Genomic DNA, 24763 nt, shown 5'->3' with positions numbered 1-24763 from the left:
CAAAGATAAAGATCATATAAGAAAAATATTACTCGATTAAGATGAGGTCCCATGGCACTATTCCAACTTGAGACCAACAATTGCAGCATTAGAACAGACACAACAGCCAAGCAAAATTCTCAGTGAAAAACTGAGAAAACAAGTTGTCCCACAAAAGTTCTAAAAAGACAGAAGAGAATTACCATATTTTAGACTATCCTTGAAGACTTTATAGTATCTGACATGATTAACACTTAAATATTCCAACAAATACTAGCAGTAGGATAGATAAAGGAAAGGAGAGGAATATCCAAAAATTTACGGATATTTTTGCATCATTAGAATCATTCAAACTTTGGCTCTGTCCTTGGATTCTGATATATCTAGAATCCTTTAGCTTCTTCATAATAAATCATTTAGCCATTTAGTCATCAAACACTTAAGCCTTAATGTATGCTAACGGGTTAATTTTTTAAGGCGGCATGTTATTTTAACAGGGATTTTTTTATTACACAAGTTCTTTCAAATTCCAAGAAATGACTCTTGCCGACAGCATGCACTATAATATTAGTAAGATAGGAAGAAACATATCAAGAGGGAAGTAAGCAGTCTTGCAACTTTAAAAATAAACAATGCTACATTGTCACCTACAGTCCCCAATGCATAGAAAAAAAGCCTTTCTTATTACAGGGTTCCCCACGTGTCCAATTTCAGCAGCAATCTCTACTGGGAAGAGTAGAAATGTTGTTCATATTGAAAAAAAGATCCACCCAGTGGTAAAGCGAAATTCCAACTCAAGTGAGCAGAAGTTTTAATAACACCTATACGTTTCTATCACTTTCACCTTGAGGACAATTCATTCTGCTTTGCCTCGGGCTGAGAGCTGCAGGTTTCTGAGGAGATCTTGTTAGCTTTGGAGAGTGGAAGAAGAAAAAGGGAGTTGTCTACAGAAACTCACTTTTAGGATTGAGACAGGCCTTGGGAAGTCGGTGTGTCTGAATTGTGCATTCTCGATACTTGAGCATATATCTGGAACTCAGAACTAACACAGCGGTAGTAACAAACGGTCCCAGCTGCACTGACTTACAGGTGGCCACTGCACCGTTTTTCACTATGACCACAGTGGGGTTCCGCATCTGTCTCAGCTTTTACTTCCGCATCTGTACAATAGATATGGTAATAATCCATCTCTCAGGCTCTGGTGAAGAAGAAATAAATGAGAAACCTGTCAAGTAAAAACACTTGACAAATGCCCCAGGACCACACAGTTCTTCAGGAGCTGTGATATGTTCACATGCTTTTCTCTGCTATGCATTTGTTTGTTTAGTCGCTTCAGTTGTGTCCAACTCTTTGCAGCCCCATGGACTGTAGCCCACCAGGCTCCTCTGTCCACGGGATTTCCCAGGCAAGAATACTGGAGTGGGTGGCCATTTCTTTCTCCAGGGGATCTTCCTGAACCAGGGATCAAACCCACACTATGCATATCATTTTGTAAATAACTAATCAGTCCCACCAGAATAGAGAGAAGCCTTAAGAACCACAAACAAAATTCTGACACTCTTTAAGAAAGGCCTGTTAACAGCCTGATTGTTTGAGCTTCAATGTAATTGACAGAATCATAAAAGATGTTTTGAGAGACTTGTGAGCCATTAGAGTGTGGAAGGAGGATGGCTAGAGAACCAGAGCCTCTGGCTGTTAGGCTGCAGAACAGATGCTGAGGGGTTATTTCCCCAACCGTGGCCCTGTCTCCTGGAGTTCTAAACCACATTGACCTTGTGCGCCCCAGTGGCAGACATCCTGCCCTCCCATCACAGATAACGTCTCAGTTGAAGGCCATTTTCTCGGGGAAAAGTGAACCACTGACCCCATGCTGACTAAGTCAGACCCTTCTCATAGCATTCTGTGTTCTCTTTCTAGCACCTGGCATAATGGATGAAGAACACTGATAAATAGGATTCTTTGATTCATGGCTGCCTCTTCTGGAGTATAAGCTCATTAGGGTGCAAAGTATGACTGTTGATTTCCTTGTTACAGCAGCTCAGAATCTAGTTCACGGTCTGGCACACAGTGGGAGCTAAAAAAAATATCTGATGCTTTAATGAAGAGTGAGGACCTGAAGCCAGCTTTTCTGAGGCCAAAGCCTTTCATTTTACTACCAAAGGAATGGCTCTAAGTATTACTCAGGGAGCCTTGTAAAATACAGATTCCCAAGTACACCTCCAGGAGTCTGTATTTTCAGGTTGCAGCCAGTCAGAGACCAGCTGTAGGAACTACTGCATCACACCCACATGGACATCAGCTGTAACACCAAACAGCGTACTTACAGAGGGTCCAGAGCCCTGGTTTTTTCACTTCCTGCTGCTGTTGTTGTTTAGTGGCTAAGTCATGTCCAACTCTTTGCGACTCCATGGACTGCAGCACGTCAGGCCTCCCTGTCCATAAGTATCTCCCAGAGTTTGCTCAAACCCATGTCCACGGAGTTAGTGATGCCATGCAACCATCTCATCCTCTGTCGTCCCCTTCTCTTCCTGACCTCATCTTTCCCAGCAACGAGGCCTTTTCCAATGAGTCGGCTCTTCCCATTGGTGGCCAAAGTACTGGAGCTTCAGCTTCAGCATCAGTCCTTCCAACGAATATTCAGGTTTGATTTCCTTTAGGATCAACTGGTTTGAACTCCTTGCTATACAAGGGACTCTCAGGAGTCTTCTGCAGCACCACAGTTTGAAAGTTTATGTCATCTAAATTGTCTTTAATCAGTTTTTAACTCAAACCAATCATGGTATATAAACCATGGTGTACAAACCAACAATGGCATATAAATTCAAATGACAATACTTTGCTTTAAAACCAAACTAGATTTTTAAATAACAACAAAGAGGACAGAAAAAAAAGAAAAAGAGACCAGGAGTCTCTTTCATTAAAAGACTTAAAGGCTATGTCAGCCTCCTGCAGTGTATGAGTCTCATAAGGATCTTTATTCAAACAAACTGATTATGGAGAAATTAGTAAATTTTGAACACACACTGGACATTTATGATGCTAAGGAATTAAATCTTAGGTGTAGCAATTTTATTAGAATTGGGTTTTTTTAATCATTTATTTTTTAATTGCTTTATAGAATTTTGTTGTTTTCTGTCAAACATCAACAAGAATCAGCCATAGCTCTTCGAAAAAAATCTATCAAAACTATTAAAGACAAACTTCATAGAGATGAAGTATTATATCTGGGATTTGCTTCAAAACAATTAGAAAAAGAATGGAGAGTGGATATAGGTCAGATGAAACTGGCTGAGGACTGATAATTGTATAATTGTTGGAGAGATGGGTACATGGAGTTCATTCTACTCCTCTCTCCTTTTGAATATGCTTGAAATTTTCCGTTATGAATGTATTTTTTAAGTTTATTACTCAGCATTCATTCTAGCTCTTACCTAATCGTGTACATTGTTCTCATTCAATAAGTATCGACACAGACATTAATTATAAAAATAATAATCATAATTAAAACACTGGGGTCACAAAGAGTTGGACACAACTGAGTGACTGAACTGAACTGAGCTGAACTGAATTAAAACATAAGGAGTCCATATACAAAGCATTTTCACTCTGAGTATTTTAATAAATCATGCCCTATAGTGTCTGTTAACATTTTCAGGGAACAGTCCACACCAGTCTTCACTGTTTCTATGGTCTCTCAGTCCCGATCTCTCATTGTTCATTTCCCTCCAGGACCTTTGGCCAGGAAAGGGCATCTCTGGCAGAAGGAAGAAGTCCACGGAGCACTGTTACCTAACAATGTCTTCCCCTCAAGTGGAGGCCAGGATGTACTCTCAGTGCCACTAATGGCAGCTCCGAATACAGCCTTAGGTCTCCTTCACCCCTGGGCATCACCCATGCCATGGGCACCCACATCTGGATCTAGGTACCCGTAGCATCTTGTTGTTCAGTCGCTCAGTCATGTCCGACTCTTCACAATCTCATGAACTGCAGCACGCCAGGCTTCCCTGTCCTTCACTACCTCCCAGAGCCTGCTCAAACTCATGTCCATAGAGTCCGTGATGCCCTCCAACCATCTCATCCTCTGTTGTCCCCTTCTCCTCCTGCCTTCAATCCTTCCCAGCATCAGGGTCTTTTCTAATGTGCTGGCTCTTCACATCAGGTGGTCAAAGTACTAGAGCTTCAGTTTCAGCATCAGTCCTTAGTGTCTGTATCTTTCCCCACTACCCAGGGTTTGGATTACTTCCTCACTTGCCATACTTCAGAAGGACCATTCCAAGGGCTTAAGTGATTCATAGAACATATAGAAGTTTAAGGGAAAATGAAGTTCTCATCCTACCCAAATGGGGCAGGAAAACCCCTTGGCTAGCTAGCGACAGTGAGACATTGGCAGACGGGCTGGTCCTAAACAGGAGGAGACAGAAAACCTATTTCCCCAGCAACAAAAGTATATGCCAAAGTCATGAAGTACCTTCATGAAATACAGCTTCAGAGGCTGGTACATTATTTTGTTGCAGAAGTTTCTTTGACAGCAAGGCCATAGGCCGGCCCAGACATGGCAGTCTGAATCCCACATTGTGGGTCTCCTTGGATGATGAAGTTTAGTTTTGTGTTAAGTTATACATAGCAAGTGCATATGAAAAAATATGCATCGCATTGGGTTTGCTAAGGAGGCAAGAGGTGAAAGTGCTTACCTGTTACCCTCTTTCCCCCAAGGAGTCCTCACTCCAAGGAAGAAAAATTTCACAGACAAGTTAAGTGAACACTTCAACTTTGGTTGATTTATTCAGCCAGCTGTTGAGGCATTCTTTTTAAACTCCTGTCATTTACTTGTGCAGCTTTGGCTTTTGGTATTCAAAACATTCTAAAAGCCTGCATTCATTTTCCTTTTCACAAGTTCTTAAAGGTGTCTGGGGAATTTCACTAAGCCCAGTGATTTAAAATTCTAAAGGTCAGGAAATGTATCACTACATATTTCAACAGTAACCCTGGGTGATGCAAAGCATTGATTATGCAAATTGGCAAGTGCATATTATCTGAGATGCTGTTGCAGAATATTGAACTGAATTCCAGGAAGGACAGGTTCTGTTCCCAGCCTGTCCACTCACAACTGATAGTAGGTAAATGATGAAATTCTTGTGAGCCTCTGTAAGATAAAGGGTGCAGCTTAGATGATGGTCCCCCAAACTCTCAGATTCAATGAAGTGCTTATTAAACTAATAACCCTTCAGTTTACAAGGATTTGGGTTTCTCTGGGATGATAAGAGTTTGAAACATGATAATAAGCCCCCAAGAGGCTGCCTTAAGCCAAATCTCCAATATGGCATTCCATCTGAAGACTTCTCTGAAAAACAGCTGTTTGCACAGGAGACTCCCTGTCTGAGGGTAGGTTCATCTGGGACACCAAACTGTAACACGGAAGAACAAATCTGACTCCACTTTGGAGTTGATTTTACTTTAATCTCTGTATGCTATTGCTTTTGCTTCCGTTAAGAATGTTGCTTGTAGCATGAAATATACAGGACAGTCTATTCTCAAGGCTCTGACCTTTAAGGATGTAGTACTTTTCCATTCATATAGAGATTAAAAAGTTGCAGAACAGAAAACAGCATTTGCTTTGTTGGAGGTTTGCAGAAACATTGTGCCCTGACCTACCAGGGCAGCCGCAAAAACAAATGATTTCGACAGCACGAAGTTTCAGCAACCAACCAGGCCACTCCCTCACCTGGCCTTTAAAAATGCTTTGCTGTCACCCTTTGGGGAGTTCAGGGGGTTTGGGGCACGAGCTACCTCTTCTTGCATGGCCCTACAATAAGCCTTTCTCTGTCCCGAACTCTTGACATTTCAGCTTCTTTGACCTCACTATGTGTCAGGCACATGAACTCACATTAGGTAACAAAATCACAGATCAGACATTGATTAATGAACTTAAGATCAGAACATATGACATTGTGTTTCTGAAAACCTGTTTCCTGCAAACTAAAATAGCTTGTAAGACTTCAGCCATTACAGAAATATATCCATTTAGATACTCAACATTAATCATAAGAATCACAGCATTCTCTTTTCTGATGAAGTTTAGTGAAACCACTTTAACGTTCACTTCCCACTCCAAACAGCCTAAGATACTACAACTACCACATTATCTTGCCTCTGTAATAAATAATTAGATAATGACTTCTCTTATATGGTCTGCTTTCCTTTCCTTATAGCAGACACTTGCCCACATCACCTGGCCCATCAGATTTCCACACAACAGTGAAGAACAATGCTGTGCAGTTGACCAGCATCCCATTTCAAGCCACACTGCAGCACCGCTCAGATTTGGGGCTTTCTCTAAGGTCACTCTAAAGCCCCCAACTACCCCAAACAGGCACAGCTTGGAAGTGCATCATGCAAATGCATCTCTAGGAGCAACCCTCAACCAACAGGTGTGCTCAGGTGCTCAGTCCTGTCTTGACTTCGTGACCCCCTGGACTACAGCCTACCAGGATCCTCTGTCCATGGGATTTTCCAGGCAAGAATATTGGAGTGGGTTGCCATTCCCGTCTCCAGGAGATCTTCCTAAACCAGGGATCAAACCCGCATCTCCTGCATTGACAGGCAGATCTTGACCACTGAGTCATCTGGGAAGCATCCAACCAACAGGAGACATGAATTAATGGGGCCAGCCTCCCTGTCCTTCACTGGAACATCCCTAAGGGAATTCTCAAAGGTCTCCAATAGAACTGATCACCAATTGTCCACAGAAGAAGCCAGCTCAGTAACTTGGCATTTCTCCCATATCGTGTCTCACTCCCCCACCCCCTCACCCCTGCCTTCTGGGATCAACTCCCAAGTAAACTATGTGTGCCCACATACTGTCTCATGCCCTGCTTTCAGGGAGACTCAAATTAAGTCTGTCTTCTTGATGACAACTGCAAATCATGAATGAGACACTCTAAAGTTCACAGTCCCCTTATCTAGGATGATGACAATCAAAATACTTCTTCCTTTTGTCTAATAACATCAGGATTGTTTAGGTAGATAAATGTCTGCCATGCTGCTGGGGTCAACACAGTTTTCCCCTGATGAAGAATTTTATCCCATATAGTCTGAAAGAGGTACAATGATTGGCCCACAAATAACATCTGACCAATTTTTTTTTTTTGAATCTCTAAATCATTGTTACTCATTTTCATTGCCTTAGAATATATGCTAGCTGACTTAGAATCAGCTGTTATGTTCATTCTAAGACTCAACACCTGCCCTTACATTAATACGCAGACTTAGTGCTTAGAGATGATTTGGGGAAAGAGTAGGTATATTGGCCTTGAAATTAAATCTTTCAAAATAAGACCAAGACTTTTGGGATGAACATTCTTGAAATTTTTAAAAATTCACAATAGTATTAGTTAAACATTTAAAGAGCGAATATATTTGCATTTATTAAATATGAAAACAAATTTTCATTGGCAAAACACAAATCCTCTCAATAGTTCTTAAGGTAATTTTATTTATTACTTTGCTTTCATTTGGACTCTTCCTTAACGAACTGTTATACCTTTAAAGAAATGATTTTTTTCTTACAAAATACTAACAACACCTCACATTTGCATGGTCCTTTCAAGTACTGAAATGACTTTAACTTGAAGTTTTTAAATTGAGGCTCAGAAAAAACTGTGAGATAATGATAATACCCAGTTTCACAAAAAAGGAAACAGACCGCATTGCTAATAAGTAGCAGTGTCCGTATTCAAATCCAGGTCTTCCAGCTCCCGGTCTTTTGTCTCATAAGTATTAACACTTCCATGAAGAATGCCTCAAAAAGCACTTCAAGCATTCCATAGAGTGAAGCAGAAGCACATTTCTCAGCAATGGTATTAAAAAAAATAAGACGAACATGAAATCTCACCTTCATGGAATGAACAGCAGAAACAAGTAACTACATCAGTCCATCAAGAAGAGACACTGGTCACATCTGAGGTGTTCAGACTCCAGGAAAGAGTTTCATTGAGCATGCAATCCTGGTAAGTTCAGCAACCTGATAAAAAATGAGAGCTTTAAAGGACTCATTTTGGTTTATCAAATCAGTGATCCATAAAGTTAAAAATCTCTCTAAAGTGGGACCTGACATGACAGACTGCAACAATTCTGTGTGGGCTGTTTGAATTTATCACTTTAATGGCATTCTGCATTTGCCTGATTGACTAGAGCAAATCTTAGAGACATGCTGATGCTCAGGAAACAAGTGACCATTGATCAAGGACATGGGAGGGTATAAACACTAGGGCCCCTCTGTAGCTCCACTGGACACCCCATGACTTGCTTCTGTGTGACTATGTTGACTTTGTTATGCTTTTGTCTTATTAGCTGTTACATTAATATTTTTTGGAAGTGGATTGTCATCCCTCATATAAAATGTATTTGGTACTCTGTGACCGGGAATAGTTTAAAAAATCACTTAAGTGAATTAACACCTCCAATAAATAAATAAATAAATATTACTTAAGAGCATTAACATTGATGGTACAGAAAAACAAATCTTTTGTGATCACAAAATCCAGGACCAGTTCTCAGTAACAAATGAAAAAGTAATCGCTGCAACAACAACAACAAAAAGATGATTAAGTGAACCTTGACCAAAGGAAGAGAAGAAGGTCCTAAAGTTTCGTGCTTGGCAGAAATTGTATTGGTCACTCAACTCCACCAACTTTAAACTGTTAATCAAGGCTTTCTTATTCCGGGTGTTGAAATTAACTTTGTGAGCAAAGCTTAGTCTTCTTAGTCTTCATCAAGCACTCTTTTTATAACTAATACCAAATAAAAAAACCCACCAAACTTTCCAGGAATACACTTCATCCTTCTTTTTTAATAACATACTGAGTCACTTAAATATTTTATAAGTTTGACATTTAATTTTAAAATCTAATGAGTTGTTTTCCCTTTCTCTTCCTCTCCTTCAACAATTTAATAATAAACCCAATAAGTAGGACATAGGGTGCAGTAAAGTAAGCAAATAGGCCAGTAGGGATTGGGGTGTGGAGAGCTGAATGGTCCAGCTCAGGGTGCCAGAAACTGGAGTGAGAGAGAAGGACATGTCTGGGAAAGCTACCCAGATTATGGTGTCACAGCCCCAAGAGTGAAGAAGCATCCTCATGGGAGGGTCATCTGGCACGGGGTATGGGAGGCCAAGCAGAGTGAGGAGAGCTTCCATGCAGAGCAGGGACTAGCAGGCGCCACGGAAGTCGGGTTATATATGGGGGAGGTGATCAAATAAGCACACACATTCAATATAATTGGAGCTACTCACTGTTAGAGAGGGAAGACACAAATCAAGAAATGGAAGAAGTAGAAAGAACTCAATGGTGTTGGATGTATGCTTAGTCACTCAGTTGTGTCCGACTTTTTGCAACCCCATGGGCTGTAGCCTGCCAGGCTCCTCTGTCCATGGGGATTCTCCAAGCAAGGATACTGGAGTGGGTTGCCATGCCCTCCTCCAGGGGATCTTTCCAACCCAGGGATAGAAGCCAGGTCTCCTGCATCGCAGGTGGATTCTTTACCTTCTGAGCCACCAGGAAAGCTCAATGGTGTTGGCCAGACACTGAAAATGTTGATATGAACTCATGGATTTTAATATATACATCGATTGATTGATTGAAGTAGAAAGAAATGTATATGTGTATATGTGTGCATATTATCATATATTCCCTAGTTTTGCCCTCTGAGAGGCTGTGAAAGCAGTGACACCTCAATAGCAATAAGCACATTAAACACCTGCTCTTGGCTTCTAAATACTATTCTCACTGAAAGAAACAAGACTTCTTAAAAAAAATGACCAACTCTAAGATAAACCAGGGAATGTATAAGATAGGCCTCAAATGTTACGCTGTACTAAAAAGTAAAGAAATGCTCAAAGAATAACAGATAAGCATCAAAAAGATGTATAAACAATCAAAGTGGCCCCCATAACAATAATTTCAGCATCAAAAGAAATAAAGATATAGTGCATTTTGGGCTTCCCAAGTGCTAAGAGTGGTAAAGAATCCACCTGCCAGGGCAGAAGACATGAGAGATGTGGGTCTGAAAAAAAAAAAAGAGATGTGGATCTGATCCCTGGGTTAGGAAGACCCCCTGGAGGAGGGCATGGCAATGTACTCCAGGATTCTCGCCTGGAGAATCCCAAGGACAGAGGAGCCTGGGGGGGGGTTACAGTCCCTGGGGTCACATAGAGTCAGACACAACTGAAGCGACAGCAGTGGATTTTAGTCCATAAAATAAAATAGTTGACCATAGTTCATGAAGACATACACAAATAAAGGAATAACTTGAAAATCTGAAGATGACTGAGATGTTTGTGTTGTTTTAAAGTACCTCACCAGAAGACAGCTGTTATTCACAAATGAAAAAAGACTAAGTTTACTGTGAAGAAACCTGGGAGGTATCACTTTAACCTAATTATCAAAGTGAACATCACCTGCAATTGGACAAGTCACAGTCCTAAACCACAGACGCGATGCAATGGGAAGTAGCAGCACCACTTTTGTGATATCCTGCCAAAGGTGCATGAATTCAAGGGCAAGGCAACATTAGACAACTTGCTTTCAAATCGATTAGGGGTCAAAAATTCTTTGTACTACTTTTCAACTTCCTATAACTTCTTGATTGTTTCAAAATTTTTTAAGTTTAATTAGTTGTTATAATAAATACTTGGTATAAATTTATAAAGGCATAAAATATATGAACTTTAATTCCCATAAAATGAAACAAAATGTGTACGGTGATGGTTTAGTCACTAAGTTGTGTCCGACTCTTGTGACCCCATGGACTATAGCCTGCCAGGCTCCTGTGGCCATGGGATTCTCCAGGCAAGAATACTGGAATGGGTTGCCATTTCCTTCCCCAAAGGATTTTCCCGACCCAAGGATCAAACATGTGTCTCCTGCGTTGGCAGGCAGATTCTCTACCACTGAGCCACCGGGAAGCCCAAACCCTACCTTAAAGTTTAGATCAAAACAAACTGATTAAAACAAATTAAAAATGGGTTAGTTTATTATATGACATAAATAATACAGAGAATGGGGAGAAACTGAACAAATTAAATTTGACTCAGCTATTGTCTATCCCTTAACCCACGCCTAAGGAGAAGTTGAGGAAATCACTCAATAGAATACAGTTCTATTCAGCTTCAAACTCTTGCAAAAACGAGATTTGTCACACTTGTTTTGCCCTCTTTGGATTTTTCCATACAGATTTGACTGCCTTACATCAAATCAAAGGGAAGAAGGAGAGAATTTTATGACTAAAGAAAATACAGCCTCCTTTCTTTGTAAAAGATTTAAACATTCATATTAAAATTTGGTTAATTAAATTTCTCTGGTAGCATTTGTCTCAGTACACCAGAGATTGATAACTAGTAAAACTAAAGTTGCAGGCTGTCATTCCAGCTTGCCAAGTCTGAGATGGGTGTTCCAGAATGGTGTTTCCTCTCCCAAACACTGTTACTGTGACCCATATGTGATTACAGTCTGACATTTTTCCAATCGGTTTTTCTTAAGCACTTACCATTGTCTGGTATGTGTCCTCCTGTCATAGGAGGCAGTGGTGAGCAACGAAAAAGTGGATGGAAGAGTCCAGAGCAGACTCTGCCACAATCTCACCATGATGTCAGATAAATCACTTAATCCCAATATGCCTTAGTTTCCACTCCTAAAATATTAGAGTACCAAGCAAGGCAATTTCTTATGTTCCTTTGAACTTGCCTTATGTCTTCTTCATTTTCATTCAAGATGTTGTCTTATTTAAATTGTAAATGACCAACTTTAATTTCTTATTCATTTTCTCACAGTGTCTAGTACAATTATTTTTGTTGTGGTTTTTTGGAGATTTTTATTTATCACAGGGCCTCAGACATGTTAACAAATTGTCAATATCTTTGTCTTAAATTTGTAGAAAATTTTTACAATAGTTCAGAAATTTAAGTACACTGTTATTTTGGTGTTGTTTCAATTTGTGATTTCAGTTTTGTACTTGTTAGGATAATGTATTCTTCATTGGGAGTGATAAAAACCTGCTCAATTTCAGCCATCTCTGTGTTTGTTTTCTGATACGTACACCTGAAGATCAACCCCAGGAATATGAACCATGTGAAAAGTTTAAGCTCTTTATAGGCTACCAATCAATCAGTAAACATATTATAGTAGAAATATATGTATTGTAGAAGCCGTGAATGGAAAATTTAAAATATAGGATTTCTATAAAACATATCTCCACTCCTTCAAGAAACTCTTGAATAAAGTAAAACATTAATAAAGGTTTTATTATAAGTTAACAATTTACTCAGAAATCCATTTTCTTAGAAATTAACAATCTAAGTACTGATTTAGAACAAATGACCTTCAAATCAGGTTATTACCTATTTGAATTTTTAACCTTTCTTAACATATATAACTTATGCCCATTGTTTCATTATGTGAATTATTTGCGGAATATAACCTTTTAATGATGTGGTAAAATGAAGATTGCTAAATAATACTATTTATTCCTCATAAGTTAACTTGTTCTCGGCGATTGAATGTCAAAAATGAAGAGCTCTTTGTAACATCAGGTAAAATATTGCTTTTCTTTTTAACTAGGTATCTACTCTTCTATTGAGAATCCACTTGCTTCAGATGGATTTTAAAAATCCAATAACCCATAAATCCACAGAGATTCTATAAGAATCCAGTTGACATAGGCAGAAACACACTAGCAGGATTCCATCAATAAAGATAACTCACAAGGAATCTGTTTACATACGAAATGAAGCCACAATAGTGTGCGAGTTCTCATACCGTGTGGTATATGAAAAGAAAGTCATTTATGGAAATTCAAGGTACTTGGTTCTCAAAGCCCAAATTTCATTTTTGTATTTTTGTTCTAAAATTAAGAGACAAAATCCTTACAGTCATTAACAGAAAAATAACATTCTTCTAGTAACAGATGTAAGAACCATCATAAATGATTTTATTTAAAGTACTTGGGAAATTTATCCGTATTAATTCATCTCTGAAGTTAGTCAAAATATTCACCAAAAGGTAACAAACTATTTAGTGCAATAAAACAAACTCCTGTTCTTTAGAAGGTTACATTCTAATTACATATTCAGAATCCTTACTGTTGTACTCTGCAAAACTAAGCAACCTGTAAAGACACTTAATTTACTAAAATAAAATTAAAGTTGTGACAAATCAGGTATAATGGAAAGATATCTACAAAAGCTAGTTGCTGTGATTACTGAAATACAGATGAATTAGGGCTAGAACAGAATAAAGAAAATGAGACACTAAATTCTAAAGCATGACACAAGATAGTCTGATCTCTCACACGTGGGAGTTCTTAGGTCCAAAAATCTTGAACAATTTTACAACTTGGATGCCAGCACTCAGCACAAAACCCTCAGAAATATAAGTAGCATTTTCATTTTCTCTGGGAAAAACAATTAAGATACAGAATACTTAATGAACACTATTCACCATTAAATTATCATAATTGTAGGGTTGGGGCTACTTAAGGGGAGTAGGAGACAGATTGATTTTTTTCCTATGACAATATTGGAATGAGAATTAACTGAAGAGCTTCAGGCAATTGGGAAAAGCTTAGACATGGTTAAATATTTGAAAACCCTAGAAAACCACACAAGTGCAGACAGAGCCTTTAAACTCCAGAAATCATTTGCAAAAAGCATGGAAGTCAGACCAGGAAAGATTATACAATAAAAGACAATACAGCAAACTTGGCTTGGGAGCTCATTTCTGCCTTTTCATGTCTGTAACCACAGCAACGAGCACAGAACTCCAGCACAGAAGAGGTGCTCTCTAAATATTGGTTGAATCAATCAATGAATGAGCCTCAATCTCAAATCTATAGTCCTTTTCTTTTGAAAAATCAGAACAGAACTCCTTGTTCAGTGCCTGACTCAGCAGTATAACATTTCCCTTTCTGCCCATTCCCCAGTATCATGCTCTTCTGGACTTACATAAACTCCTCTGGCCAAACTGTCCACAGAAGCACAATATGGCAGGGAGATGTGTTTTCCATTCTCTGATCATTTAGAGAAAATTATGAATCATTTAGAGAAATTATTCAACTTCCTTGCCCTTTGGGAAACCAATTTAAAACATTTTTAATCTTCGTCCTCCCCCAACCAACAGTTTTTAGTCAATGCTTAATAAAATGTGTTGAAGATTCTGTTTTTGCATGATTCATAATGCTAATAAATTCATCAATCTTATTATCACACATCTTTCTGTAAATGTCAAACAGGATGTAGCTGACAAGGTCATGGCCATTAAAAATAGGTTCATGGACAAACACATTTGTTCTTGACAGGAGTCATCTATGTCTAACCTTTGACTTTCTATGCTTCTATTACTTGAATATCAATAATTGTACACAATTTTCACATTATTCTGTCACTGTATGTCAAAATTTCCAAACATAAAATGCTTATTTTATATATATTTAAATGGATATCTTTTATTATAATACTTTGTAAATGTCCTTTTTCTGAAAATGGTTTATATCACTTTAACATTTTTTAAGAGTTATCCTCACCTGGGACTGATAAACATTTTCACATACAGTCTTCATTTGAGTTTCTGGGAGGCTGAGCACAAGATAAGTATCATTAAGTCACTAATTCTTTGCAGAAGCATTCCAGGAGAAACTAGTAAGGAAGGACGTGAAGGAAGCTTCACTTGTAAGGAAGTGAAGGATAAGACACAGAGAGAATACATGTAAATCCATGGCTAATTCATTTCAATGTATGACAAAAACCACTGCAATGTTGTAAAGTAATTAGCCTCCAACTAATAAAAATAAATGGAAAAAAAATTAAAAAAAAAAGACACAGGGAGAAAGCAAAGAAAAGGTATGGTTTCAGCTGAATTCTAGTCTTAGTTTGATCCCGTAGAGAGCTTTGAAACAAGAGTGACACCACAGACATTGCCCTTCAGTTCAGTTCAGTTGCTCAGTCATGTCTGACACTTTGCGACCCCATGGAGTGTAGCACGCCAGGGTTCCCTGTCCATCACCAACTCCCAGAGCTTACTCAAACTCATGTCCATTGAGTTGGTGATGCCATCCAACCATCTCATCCTCTGTCGTCCCCTTCTCCTCCCACCTTCAATCTTTCCCAGCATCAGGGTCTTTTCCAAGGAGTCATTTTCATACCTTGACATTGTCCTACCTTGAGAAAAAGGAGTAGGACTTTGGTTGGTTGCGTGCTGCCCTTGGTTGGGGGTGAGGGGGTATTTTCCTCCAGGCCATTCCGGTGAGGTCAATTTGTTGCCAAATCCAAGACTGATTGCTCTGCTCACTGCACAACAGGCCAATAAATCTAAGAGAAGAGGTGTTGAAGCTAGAAACACAACTTCATTCTGAAAGACAGCAGACTGAGAAGATAGCAGACTAATGTCTCAAAATAACCATCTTAACTGAGTCTGGATGTCAGGTTCTTTTACAGAATGTGGTTGGGGTGTTGTTGAGCAAGTCAAGTAAAAAGGCCATTAATCTTGCAAATATCTCCTGGAGTGGCCAGCCTTGGGGAGAGGATGTGTTAATTTCTTCCTTCCTGTAGTCATCCACAGGTGGACAGGGTACTGAACAAAGGCATTTTGGTTTAACATTCAGGCAGAAGAGAAGACTTCCCCAAGATGGGCTATTATGTATAAACAGTATGCTTTTACTGAACTAAAGCCATAGGAAGCAAAGGTTAAAGCAAAAGAAACAGATCCAACAAGGCATCAGTTCTTCCCTATAATAAGTTCTCTAGCAAATGGGGCAGCTACAGCCTTTAGCAGTTAACACACAGTAGCTGGGATGGGTATGCAAGCCTCCCAGAGAGTTTTTTCCTGGTATTTAATTTGGCACACTCCCCCCGGAAAAAAACAGAGATTTCTACAGCTTGGTGATTGTTTTGATGTCTTAGTAATACAGGCACAAACCATGTTTTCAATATGTAAACATTTTACTGAATAAAACAGCAGTGATTTGGCAACCCACCACAGACAACTAAAAAATTACAAAGCAGATAAAAAGAGAAAGCGTAAGTGGTGCTTATAATAAAAACTTAAATTCCAAGTGCAGCCTATCCTAGGAATTCAGTTCTGTACAGAGTATAATTTTCGGTAAATAACGCATATTTTCATTTTATAAAAGAAAAAAATAAAATAAAATGACTCTCAGATTTTTATGTCACAAGTGGTAATAATTCCAGAAGCTTCTGTACCACATTTAAGTTAGCAGCAGACTTATGAGCACAGGTAGACGTTTTCCTTTTACCTGCGTAAATTCTCTCTTCACTAGCTGCAATGGGCTCACTTTAGCAGCGGCCCTTCCCATAGAGCACTATATGATCTTACAGTACTATATGATCCTAGAGCACTATATGATCTTAGAGTGACAGACTTTAGTTACTGAACTGACACATATTTAGTGTCTTGCAAGTTTCATCATGCCTTCTTCCCTGTTCATTTTCCATGCCACAGATTGTTCCTCTTTCACAAAATTGAGTATTTTTAATTAATTTTTATTGGAATATAGCTGCTTTACAATGTGTTAGCTTCTGCTGTGCAGAAAATGTGTCAGCCATACATATACATATATGTCACCACAGAGCATCAGGCACAGTTCCCTGTACCATACAGCATGTTCTCATTAGTTATCTATTAAAAAAAAAATCTACAAAACAATATATGCTTGAGAGGGTGCAGAGAAAGGGAACCCTCATGCAGTGATGATGGGAATGTAAATTGAGATAGCCACTATGCAAAACAATATGGATGTTCATTAAAAAACCAAAACCAGAACTGCCATTTCACCCAGCAGTCCCACTCCTGGGCAAATAACCAACGAAAGCCATAATTCAAAAAGATACATGCACCCTAAATGTTCACAGTTGCACTATTTACAATAGTCAGGGCACAAAAGCAAACTAAAGGTCGGTCCACAGAAGAACGGATAAAGAAGATGTGGTAATTGTATATAGTGGACCTTGGCCATGAAAAGAACTGACTATTAAAGAAGCAAAATGAGACTATCTCTTAGGTTTATCAAGTGGGTGGAAGAACTGGCAAGAGTTCATCTCCTCCTTTCCTATGCTTCTGTACATTTATGACCGAGCCTGTGTTTGGAGACATTTATGTGTGGGTGCCAAGGCCCTGGTGGCCCCTGTTGCTCATCAGTATGGAACAAAGTATGAGGCTCCGGAGCGCCAAGGCTCTGGAGCCTGGCATGTGCCCAGCTTAAAGGGTTTCTGCAGCAGTATCAGGCCCTTTCTGTTGTATTTGCTTGTTGTGTCACTGTCTTGACCTAGAGGCAGCAAATGAAGGTCAAAGATAACTATGCACAGCTTTCAAAAAGGAAAAGAGGAACTAGTGACCACTGCTAGCATACAAGTAAGAATAAAATGTGCACCTGAAACTAATACAACATTATAACTCAACTATACCCCAATAAAATTCTTGAAAAAGTAAAATATGATACAGACCCTGATGGAGTCTTGTATATGATCTTGAAGACCTAGAAATATCCAAATTTTACAAGAGAACAGAGCAAACACTTGATCTGTGAAGCAATGAGTACTATGAATAGAATGGGACAGGCTCACAACCCACAGTCTGCAGAGACGCATCCAAGGTTCCAAAGCAAGTATCAGGAGAGGATTTGAGGTCAGATAATAGGTGTGCCCTTTTCATGCACCATGGAAGGTGGGGCTTGCGAAGGATAAGTGCAGACTTGAATGTGGGAGTTGGGGCTTCTCTTCTGTAGGCAGTCAGCACTACTGGGGCACCCAGCCAGGTCTGAAATTTATCTGCTTCCTTTACTCAAGAGTTCTTCACTTCAATCTGTTTAATCAAAAATCTTATCTATGACTTATCTCCTTCATCTCATACAGTTCTATCTGTCCAAGCCTTGGCTATGTTGGGACAATACTAGAATGCTCTTTGGGACTTTTTAAAAGCAATCTATGTGTCACTTTAGAAAGGAGATATTCATAAAATCTGTTTCCCACTCAACATTTGATGACAAATGAGGCAGGCACAGAGAGGTTAATGGCTTGTCTGATGTCACAGAGCTATTTAGTGGCAGCTGTACATTATTGCATAATCATGTTCTCTTAATCATTAATTCTCACTGGCAGGCTACATATTAAGTAATTATATTGTCCCTTTGAAAATTCTTTATCTTAGACACAGTTTATGATCCAGCAATACCATCACGTTCCTTATTTATGTATCTCCTCACACGGTTCCCTCTTCATGGAAAGTTCCCCATCTCACCCTGGCCTGTCTCTAAATCCATGTTGTACACGTTCACCTTTCAGGGAGACTTTCCCAAAATGGGTTAGGAACATCACAATACCTATTTATGTATGGTTTCTCTTCAAAGAGCATTGGGTGTCTTATCTCTATAATGATGAACTCTGGTATAATGACTGACAGAGTGTAGGTGCTTACTAAATTTGTAGTGAGTGAATGGATGAATACAAATATATGAAAAAGCAGTGTGAACAAGAAGCTTCTACAAAAACTTAGAGATAGTGTGTACAAAGGAGCTAAGAAAAGATGATAGCTTATTTGGATCATAGAAAAAGAGGCAGGTTAAGAGTTATATTTATTTTCCTACATAAGGTGGTCTACAATTATGCTTGGTTCAGAAAAATGTAACCCCCCTACTGTCAGGTTCCAGCTAGATCTTCGAGTCTAAAACCTAAAGAACCCACCAAAGTTGTCTGGTGTCTAAAACATTACCTGATTTGCTATAATTTCTCAGTAATTATTAAGTGAATAAAATGCAGAAAATCTAGGATTGTCACAGGAAAGTATTTTAGGGAGATGAGGCTAGAATCACAGAGTCAATGTTCCCAATTATGAATATCAAAAGAGGGCTGAAATCCAGCAGCTCTACTCCTAAGTGTACAGTTAAGAGAAATAAAAACATATGCTCAAACGCACACAAAATATACATTAACATTCAAAGCAGCAGTATTCATAATGGCCAGAAGACAGGAGACAACCCAAACGTCTGCCACCCAACACAGTGATAAACAAATTGTGGTGTGTGTGTGTATACATATATATATATATATATATATATATATATATATATATATATATATAAAGGAATATCATTTGGCCATAAAGGACTGATACATGCTACCACATAGATAAATCTTGAAAACATTATGCTAAGTTAAAGAAGCTTGTTACATAAGACCACATATTACATGATACCAGTCATATGAAATGTCCAGAACAGGGAAATCCACAGAGACAGAAAATAGATGAGCAGCAGCTTAGGGTGCAGTGAGGGAGTGTAGGGTTATGACAGCTAAAGGCGATGGGTTTCTTTTAGAGGTGATGGATTGACTGTGATGACAGCTGCACACATCTGTAAATATACTAATTTCCACTGAATTGTACACTTCACTTATGCTTTGGGGTGAACTGTATGCCATGTGAATTGTACCTTAATCAGTCAGGCAGTTCAGTCGCTCAGTCATGTCTGACTCTTTGCGACCCCATGAACCGCAGCATGCCAGGCCTCCCTGTCCATCACCAACTCCTGGAGTCCACCCAAACCCATGTCCATTGAGTTGGTGATGACATCCAACCATCTCATCCTCTGTCGTCCCCTTCTCCTCCTGCCCTCCATCTTTCCCAGCATCAGGGTCTTTTCAAATGAGTCAGCTCTTCGCATCACTGTCTAAAAACGAGAGGGAGAGAGACTGTTGAAAACATCTCAGACTAAAGACACCCATAAGAATCCTCCAAGTATGTTAACAAGATTCACTTCATTTCAGGCATCTGCTGATGATATTCCAGATTCATTTCTACTCAGCTTATTTCCAAGGCCCCAGTCAGAGCTCACTGATACTCAACCTGTTTAAAGCACCTACTACGTTGTGAACTCTTTTCTTCTTTTTTTCGCTGTTGTGTATAAACAGCTGAATCATATAAAAGTTCCTGTCCAAGCCACATCCATAGTTTCAATTCCAAACCCACATTTATTGCATGCCCATTATGTGCCAAGCACTTAGTATATGTCATCCCTAAGCCTCACCATAACCCCAGGAAGCAGGTCCTATCACTTCATTTTATAGAGAACAATACGGGACAGAGCTTAGCTAATTGCCATGGTGTCAGTATGTGGGAAATGAAAGAACGAGGTTTAAGGTACGTGTGTGATTTACCTGATCTGTGCTCTATTTGCCAGTTTGTGTTCTCAAAGTCACAGAAACGCATAAAAGCAGCACAAGGGAGGGAATAAAGGAGAGGATGGACTGTCTGATAAACACAACACGATCTGATGTTCCAGTGTGGAACACCGCTATAAGACTCCTGTTTAAAAGCCTGCCCTAATGCCTTGCACAATGACAGAATTCTTCCGGGTCTAGGCCCACTCAGGTGGTCTGCTTGAAGAGGGAGCTTTTAAATCCTTGTTCTGGCTGAGCAAGCAATTGCTTGCGCCCAAGTCAGTTTCTTTTGAAAAAGACTCATGATTTTGTTCTCAGTTCTCATTGTCAGCCCTATTCCACTAACACTTGGTGCCAAATTTACCCTAAAGCCATATTTACTTTCTGTGTTAAGATATCCAATTGCTTATATCCTATACAACGAGCACTGGCACAGAAATCAGAAGCATCACTCATGTTTTATTCCCTAATCTCCATCCTTGCTATTTTTATGTGACGATATCTGAGGACACTTCTTTTTCTGCTGCTTCTCTTTCTATGTTACACCTTTTCCCCCATTTCCTTGGTGCATCTTTAGATGCATTCCCCACCTCCTCTAGTTGGCAATTTTGAAAGCAGACTGGCCAATTTCTCGTCAGTTGCTCCTCTATGAAATGCAAGCTCCTTCTTGCTTGCAATATTCTAGAATACTAAGTTCAGGTCCAAATCAATCAAATCCAGCTTTGTTATCACCTATATGGCAAGTGGTTGTTTACTTTTTCATCCCCTTTTCTCCTCTGAAGTCAGCAACTTCAGCTGTCAGAAAATAAGATCACCTCCACACAAGTGAGAGCAAACATGTAGACCTGAATATTTAAAGACTGACATGAGAACAGGTAGAAAAAGCAGCAGGAATCTCTGGAAGCCAAAGTTGGCACAGATTCATCAGGAAATGCATGCCAGACTCACTTCTATTGGATAAGCATGGCTGGCCTGGTGGTTTTGGACTTTAACAGAACATATGACTAAGACTCTTGTGACACTTTTATGGACAAGCTATATTGAGTTAGATAAGGACATAATTAGATATAGTCATGCCTGGTTGGACAATCTTAATAAAAACCTTATAACTGATTGGTATTTAGTAGTCTTGTCTTCACAAACTTACATAAAGCTGCCCAAGGCAAGTATATCAAATTTGGGGATGACTGCAAATATTGTACATGAAGTGAGACTCTAAAATTATCTCAGTATTAAAAAAAAAAATCTGCATCACCTAAAAGCCAGTAGGAGGTCAATATCTCAGCATGTGGTTTATAGAAGAAATACAGAAAACTGCTTCCCTCTGTACTTTTCATCCAAATAAAATGCATGGTGCGCCAGAAGTTTAAGGTCAGGCATGAGTGTGTGGCCAAGCTAATGACACTAAGGCTTCTCAATCATGTAACCTATTATGGTGTGGAATTCTTTGGAATGCTAATTCCAACTTGGAACAGGCTCAGGGGTTTTCACTGCCTTTATTACTTTATAAATCTGCCCGAGTGAGGAGCTCCAGTGTGAGGAGTGAGGGTCAATAAACTAATTCTGCACTCTCTGACATTCTGCTGTTTCTAAGAGACTCTTAAGATGTGTCACGATTTCACAAACAATAAAGAGCTGTAAAATACCAGCTACATGAAAAGCTAGGGTATGTGATGGCATAGAGCTTCACTGGCTTTATCACAATATTCACAATGCATACTCTATTACATGGCAGCAGAAATAGGCTATTTTTATTTGTTGCTTATATAATCAGCCCTTCTTATACCTGTGGATTCAACCAATGGCATATTTGGGAAAAAAGTTCCAGAAAGTTCCAAAAGTTCCACATCAAAATAAATAAATAAAGGCCCGGCAGAGATGAGTGCTATAACCTTTGTGTTCTAAACACTGTAATCCTAGGTCCTTCTTCAACTGAGAGCTGAGATGAAAGATAGCCACAGGGCATTATGAGATAGGGAGGAGGCACCCTGGCATGTTCACATGGAAGGAAAATCATGTTACATCAAATTATTTCCTACCAGAGGTGTCTAGGAATGAGAGCAAACATTCCTAAGGGCCAGCCATCCAGCATCTTCTCTTTGAGAGGTGTGAAAGGTGAGGGAGCTCCAGGATGAAACTGCTACTTATACCTGGAAGCGTATCTGACTCCCAAGGGGCTGAAAAACAGCTGGTTGTGCTACAGTACCTGGAGACTCAGTCATACACGGGATGATCATCACTGAAGACTAATTCCAAAAAGAAGCCAGCCTGTGAGTGAACACACATCACTTGCCTGCCTGAGCACCTTTATTTTTTTTTTAATCTTTACTCATTTATTTGCCTGCAGGTCTTAGCTCGGGTCTTGGCGGCAGCACGCAGAATCCTTGTTACAGCCTGTGGGATCTCTCGCTGCGGCCCACAGGCTCTGGGGCGTGTGGGCTCAATAGTTGCAGCTCACGGGCTCAGTTGCTCCTCGGTGGGATCTTAGTTCCCAGACCAGGGGTCGAAAGCTCATCCCCTGCATTGCAAGGTAGATTTTTAACCACTGGAACCAGTCAATCCTTAAGGAAATCAGGCCTGAATACTCATTGGAAGGGCTGATGCTGAAGGCGAAACTCCAATACTTTGGCCACCCGACGCAAAGAATTGACTCATTGGAAAAGACCCTGATGCTGGGAAAGATTGAAGGCGGGAGGAGAAGGGGACGACAGAGGATGAGATGGTTGGATGGCATCACTGACTCAATGGACATGAGTTTGAGTAAACTCAGGGAGTCGGTGATGGACAGGGAGGCCTGGCGTGCTGCAGTCCATGGGGTCGCAAAGAGTCAGACATGACTGAGCAACTAAACTGACTGACATCAGGGAAGTTCCCTGAGCTGCTTCATCTTGATTGAAAAACACATTTACTAGGTGTTGAATTGAGACTAATAAAACAGCCATAAAGATTTGAGTTACTCCAGCTCCAATTCTAACATATTGGTCTCCCTTCTGCTATGTATGGCCTGCATATGGCTTTGGGGGCTGTTTTAGAGATTTTAGTGGAAAAGTACCAAGCAATGTGGATTGAATCTGATTTTGTTTTAAATCCCCAGTAGCTTCCAAGCGGTTGAGATTGAAATGGTATAATTGATTTTAAGCAAATCTAGGACCTCTTTTGTTCTGTAGGCCCAAAATTAGTAATGAATTTTATATTCTCCAAGATTTAATCCAGGGTAGCTGTTTGGGTTCTAGAATTATCTGAAACCAAGATTGGTGTTTTCACCATTGTCCCCGTTTATTTCCATCTCATTTTCCTCTTCCTCTGTGAAAGGAAGCAGGCCTGCCTGGTTCCCCTCTCTACTCCATCAGTATCTCTTACCAGGCTTCACAAACTCACTAGAGCAAGGTGCTTATCTGGATCCTTGGTCCCATGAGGTTTAGATAACACAACCTGTTTTTACAGATACTTGGAAAACAGAAATGACAACATTCCTTTCCTGACAGGGCTCCCTAAGCCTCTTCCTTATTTTTCTTTTTGGTACAATAATGAAGGCTGACAGGGCTTCTTGACACCACTAGTGGTAAATGAATTTTTCAATAAGGACTAACAGAAAAACTGCAGAAGTTCAGATTTATTTTTTTGACCTAAAGAGTCCTCTATCTCCTTATGCCTTTTCTTTCTATGCATGTTCAGTTGCTCAGCTGTGTCCAACTCTTTTGCACCCCTATAGATGGTAGCCCAGCCAGGCTTCTCTGTCCATGGGATTCTCGAAGCAAGAATACTGGAGTGGGTTGCCATTTCCTCCTCCAAGGGATCTTCCCCACCCAAGGATCAAACCTGGGTCTTCTGTGTCTCCTGCATTGCAGGTGGATTTTTTACCACTGACTCACCAGGAAGTCTCCTTTCTACATATACTTTATGAAAAATGTCAGCAAAAGCATCTTAAAATTAATCCAGTAGCTGTCTCCTTCAAGTCTCCTTCCTGGAACTCTTCAGGTATCAACATCAGGTCCTGGCCACTTCTTAAGGGCCCCTTATCCCAAAACATTAAAGGCAGCACAGGAAATTCAAGCCTTATCCTGAAGCTTACCTTTGTAAACTTAGCAACACTTCCTGCTTTTCACATAAGAAAACTTAAAGGGAGTCAGTCTCAACTGTGAATTGGATTCTGTCCCATTTCTCCCCCAAACTGGGAAGAAGCTGGTCAAATACTTGCATGTTTGTACTATAAATATTCAAAGACTCTAACCTGGTATCTTCCATATAATACACATTTTAACTCCTACTTTAAACTTTCAGAATGCTTTTTATGGCGTCTGTTATGCCCTACTTTAAAATGTCTGTCAACCTAATATTTTTACTCTTTTTCCTTTATTCATTTATCTTCAAGGTCATGCGTGGAAACACCTTTCAGTGGAAAGAACCCATCTGCTTTGGCAAAAATGCACGCTATAAACCTTCATTTCTGCAAGGGTATAAATAAATAAATAAATAAATAAATAAATAATCCGAGAGTCTGTTAAATGCCTTCAAAGCAGAGTTCCCTAAAGCCTGCTGCCTGCAACACTGGTACCAGGAGTTGATGTG

At 39.7% G+C, this 24763-nt stretch overlaps 1 long non-coding RNA gene across 1 annotated transcript in view; it reads right to left on the bottom strand.

Annotated features, from left to right (window-relative positions):
- The window catches only part of LOC110143833 (uncharacterized), a 193000-nt gene extending 177397 nt beyond the window's left edge, over nucleotides 1–15603 (bottom strand). The window contains exons 1-2 of the long non-coding RNA XR_011483487.1: nucleotides 15185–15603; nucleotides 7871–7999 (exon numbers count right to left, since the gene is read on the bottom strand). This is a non-coding gene — a long non-coding RNA (uncharacterized lncRNA). The remainder of the gene's footprint in view (nucleotides 1–7870; nucleotides 8000–15184) is intronic.
- Nucleotides 15604–24763: the final 9160 nt, after the last annotated feature.

Source organism: Odocoileus virginianus, chromosome 25, assembly GCF_023699985.2.
Source record: "Odocoileus virginianus isolate 20LAN1187 ecotype Illinois chromosome 25, Ovbor_1.2, whole genome shotgun sequence".
In the NCBI taxonomy this organism is placed as follows: domain Eukaryota; kingdom Metazoa; phylum Chordata; class Mammalia; order Artiodactyla; family Cervidae; genus Odocoileus; species Odocoileus virginianus.
This window is presented reverse-complemented; position numbering and strand designations above follow the sequence as displayed.